Below are 5,198 nucleotides of genomic sequence, written 5' to 3' on the forward strand. Positions count from 1 at the left end.
ACCTGTACGAGGGAAGGGAAGTACATCAAGTTCCCTGAGAACACAAACTCCAAAGGGTTAGCTCAGAACCAACCATAAACATATCTCCTGAGCAAAGGCTGGGTGCACCAGGAAGTTCAAAGGTCCACAAGAAACATGGACTTTAGGGAGTTCATTAAAAAATAATTAGAATCAGATACACACACACACACAAAAAAAAGTGTCAACTAAGAAATTGTTTTGAGGAGACCAGAAAACAGGGACTACTTTGTTGGGTTACTGGGACATTTGGCTGCTTCACATTTAGAAGGGAGCTGTGGTCATTTGATAGCTGGCAGTGATAAGGCCACAAAAGAGTGTGAGGCCACAGGTAAACAGCTCTCTCCTCCAGCTAGAGGGAAAGGGGAAGCCAGCCAGCTTTTGCTTTTAGTTCCTGAGGAAACAAAACCATTTATTTCTTTTTAAGGCTCCGAGAAGATATTCCACCCAGGAGGAAACCAAACCTACTGTAAAGAAAATTCCTGTAAAGAAAATCTGAATTCCTGCTGGTGTCAGATTAGAGGTAAGGCATTAAAAGAGCAACTGGTGGCCCGGGGAGGCAGGTGGTGACAGATGCTCTGCTCCCTGAAACTTGGGAGGGCTGCAGAGAGGAAATTCAGCTCCATTTCCAGCACAGCCCTTCCTGCAGGCCTGGGACACGACCTCAGCTGAGGATAAGCCCCACTGCCCTCTCAAACAAGTATTAAAAAGCAAAAAATCCCCCCAAACAGCCTCCCATCCTTTTGCTCCCCTAAAAAGCCACCAACAAACCCCACAGCTCCACACCTTCCCGCAGAAGGAGGGAATAAGGGCCAGGCCAGGTGGGGCTGTGGGGATGCCAGGGATGCTGAGGAGCATCGGGAGCAGTGACAAACCCCGCCGTTATGTAAGGGTGACAAATGCCTTTTGTTATGCAAGACAAGTGGGAGAAAAATCAGCATTTTGCGACTCCCTGCTCGAGCACAAACAACAGGCTACGGTTCCGGGGGCACCGGCACGCTCCGAGCAGCAGAAATAGATGCCTTGGAAACGCCTCCTGATTTGGATGAGTCAACAGAAAAATACAGAATCGATATTTAATTTTAATTAAATCGATATTTAATTTTAATTTTAAGGGATTGAGGTTGTCAGCACAGTCATTTGATAATTTTGGGGGCTTTGTTAAGGAGAGAGGCCAGTGGGCAGCCATCCACCAGCTTTGCTCATCAGCCATCTAAAATGAGGGATCTACATCTCCCTTGCTCAGCATTTGGGGTTCTAGGCTTTTTTTTAATTAAAAATTTAAATTGGTATTAAAATAATTGTATACTAAAATGAATAAACCAAAAAAGCCACACACATCTGAATTTAAGCACTGGTCCTAGCTCTGTTTTTACACTCGGTGAAAATCCCAGCTCCAAGTCTCAGCTTTGAGCTAGAACAGAGAATCCTCTGCCCTCTCCTGGCTCCTGTAGGTGGCTGAAAGCTGCAGGAATCAGCCTCACGTCTCGCTCTGGGGAAGAAATCAGCCTCCTGGGCTCTCCGAGACCCTGCAAGCGTTTGGGTTAAAAAACTCAAAATGCAAGCAGCGTCACCTCTGGCATCAGGAAGGTTCTTTATCCCCAGGGATTTTCCCAAGGATGCCCTGCTCAGCGCAGGGACCAGCGCCACCCCGCCGTGCTCCCGGTGCCACACGGCGACAGTGACATCCAGTGGCAGCGCACACCCCTCCGATCCCCCCGCGGAGCCCGGAACGAGAAATCCCTGTGCCGATGCCCTGCTGCCACCCCACGGGGGCAGGTTAAGCAAAAGCTATTGCCCTATGAGTCGGTTTGCGGTGCTCCTTGACATTAACACCTCTAAATGTGCCTTTATGTTCTTTTTTTTCCGTTTAAGCAATTCTGCTGTCCTTCACGAAACCCAGCTTGGTTCCAGAGCTCACAGGAAAGACTCTGAAGCAGCTTTAAACCGCTTGTACCTTCAGGAACAGCCGGGTCAAAGCGACTGTCACCTCCAACACCTGCAAGGTCACCACCCAGCAGGGACAGGTGAGGCACTGTCACACTGCCACCGAGCAGGGTGGACATTTTCCTCTTCAGGGACAGCCACTGTCACCAAGCAGGGTGAACATTCTCCTGCTCACACAGAGCCTTTCCACCTGGAATTTTTACAGAAGGCTGAGCAGGTGCAGATGTGATCAGTGCTGGAGGAGCTGGGCAGGCTGAGCTGCTGTCCCAGACATGGGAGCAGGGAAAGCAGCAGCTGGAGAAGCTGCTCCAGCCGGGGAGGGAGTGAGGAACGAGCCAGCGCTTTGTTGTCAGCTGCTGGTAGTTAGGGCGTCCCTTCCTTGCAATCTGGATGCTCCAAGGTAGTTGTGGTTTGCTCTGGGCCCACCCCAGCCCAGCCACAAGTTTGACTTCCCGAGCAAAAATGCAGCCCGACCTGTAGTAGAGGTGCTTGTGCCTCCAGTCCCAGCACTGGTTACTCCAGCACCTGCACACCCCAAAGGCAGAAAGACACAGGGACGGGAGGGGCAGCTGCTGCCAGCACAAACAGGTGCCACAGGCTGCCCGGGAAGGAGGCTTTGTCCCACATAAACCTATTTTCAAGCTGCTAAAACCCAGCCACATGTCCCGTGGGAGTTCTCAGGCACTCAGAACCAGCTCATTTCTCATATCTTTTCTCCCCAGTCTCTCTCTTTACCTCTGAAACGTCCAATCTGCTCTGTAACAGCTCAGAGGGAGCGCTTTAAATATAAATAGGTAAACCAAAAGTCAAAAGCCAAGAGCTGCCAGACAACGTGATCCGGGAGGCTGAGTAGGAGTCTCTCGGTGCCCTGCCGGCTCCAGGAGATCCTCCCCCGCCTGGCCCCTTCCCGCAGGGCTGGGGGAACAGCAGCCAGCCAATTCCTACTGAGAGAAAGCAGCAGGGACACAAAACGCGTGAGACGCCCCAAATCAGCGCAATTGAAATGCAAGGAGCATCCCTTGCGGTTGGGATTGCTCACTGCCCAGAGCCCGGGCACGGGCCAGCAAAGCAGCTCCTGCTGCTCCCCTCTGCTCCCAGGGACACGGGAGCTGTGGGATGCAGCCACCTACAGAAGCCACCCAGTCAAACCCCCCCAGGGGACACACTGGGCTCGCCAGCATCAGTTCTGCCCTCCAGTTACTTTAAGGGGTTTCTCAGGTCCCCAGACACCATCAGAGAGGTCAATGGAAGTTAATCAGTACAGCATCCTCACCTGAACAAAAGCAGAGAATCCAGACTGTCTCCATGGTTTCCCAGAACCACAAAGTCCTGCAATACTTGCAGTGTCATAGCAACAAGCTCCAGCCCAGCTAAATGAAAATTCTGTTATTTTAGGCCATGGGATCTTATTTATGATGATCCTGGAGATCCCCAAGAGTTGTGCATCAACACCAAGGCTGGATTAAGGCTCTGAAGTACCAGACCTACCTTCAGTACGTCATTCCTCTTCTATCACCCCAATCACAGAAGAGCAGTTTTTGGAAGAAGCAGCAGCTGCTCCTGTCCTTGCTGGGGCAGAAACTCCTTCCAGGGACTTGGCAGGGCTGGATCACCAACGGGCTTGATGATCCCAGGTTTTGTCCAACCTGAATAGTTCTGGGATTCTGAATGACTCTGGCTGGGCTTTAGGGTTGGCCACGTGATTCATAGTTCAATCCAGGCTTTAAGAAAACATTAGAAATGTCAATAATTTATCCCAGAAATCTTTTAATCTGACCAGCAAAACCCCCAAAGATCCTTCACTCCCACATGCTGGAATGGGACAGCTGGGGGGGGCTCAGTTACTGCCTTCACCTCCAAACCCAAGTGAGAAAAAACCCTCCTAGAACCCCTTTGGGGACCATTCTCAGAATCAGGACAACAGATTTCCTTTTTAAATGTGGGTCCCATCCCCAAACCTGGGCAGGGGCCTGGGATTCCTGGCTGTGCTGGCCCTGTCCTTGAGAGGCTGTTGTGTCTCACCCTCCCAGACACTTGTGTGGAGCAGACCTGGATCTTGAGGAATTTTCCCTGGATAACAGAATAATGCCTCCAGCTAAAGGTAAACCAAATGTAGGAGTGCCTGTGGATGCTTTAGGAAAATACTGTGCCCTCAAAGTGTCAGACTGATTTAAGAGCAAGATTAAAGGCTGCTCAGGACTTGGATTATCCCACAATTTTTCCAGTAGGACTTCAGGTGCCTTAGAAATGACAGGAAAGCTCTCAAGGAAAACTGAGCTGTGCCAGAAATAACCTGAGTTTCCTGAGTAGGTGATGTGGGCAAAGAGGAAAGATTTCACCTTCAGGGGTTCCTGCTCCAAGTAGGATCAGAAAATCTTTGGAATTAAACTAGAGAATGCAATGTTACAAGGATTGCCTTTCCTGCTGCTGCATTTTAATAGAGGCAGCTGGACTTGCTCTCCCCAAAAATCAGCAGAACAGCCTCATTCATACCTCAGTTTCCCTTCACCAGGGCAGAACTTTCAGGGTTGCTGCTGTTAATTCCTCCTTTACACCAGCAAACAGAATTGCTCTGGAGTCTACTGATGTTGGCTTTTTCTTGGCAGGCGGGATGCAGCACTCCCCAGCTGTCATTTCCCTGGGGAAGAATTGAGAAAGCTGCAGGAGCACACACAGACACGCAGGGATCTCCGTTTCCATGCTGGAATTCAGGCTGCAGGAGCAGAGCTGGCACTGCCACAGCCCCAGGGACTCTGGGGTCACCCCTGTGAGCCTGGCCCCTGGCCTGAGCTGGGCTTCAGAGCCAGGGGAGTGTTCCAGGGCATTCTGCCTTGAAAAACAGAACTCTCAGCCCTGTGAGGTGAGGGGAGGCCTCTGCACAGCTGGGGAGCTGCTGCAGGTCACACAAACCTGATGGTTTAAAAATAAAAAAAACCCAGAAATGCTGACTTTTAACCCACTCTGTGCTCAGGCAGCTACACGAGATGCTGTGGTGCTGCCAGCGCACACTTGCAGAGAGAATTTGTGTCCCCAAGATGTAGGGAAGGGTCTGGGAAGGATCCAGATCTCCCAAGTAGCACAGGCTCCCCCCTCCCACTGTCCACACTGCAGAGGTACCAACACAAGCCCCATCCACAGGGATTCACCCCCAAGGCAACGATTTCCCCTTCTCCTGGCAAGGACAGGCACTGTGGGAGGGAAGCTGTAACCAATTCACTGCAGATACTCCAGGC

The sequence above is a fragment of the Taeniopygia guttata genome, chromosome 19 (genome assembly GCF_048771995.1).
Source record: "Taeniopygia guttata chromosome 19, bTaeGut7.mat, whole genome shotgun sequence".
In the NCBI taxonomy this organism is placed as follows: domain Eukaryota; kingdom Metazoa; phylum Chordata; class Aves; order Passeriformes; family Estrildidae; genus Taeniopygia; species Taeniopygia guttata.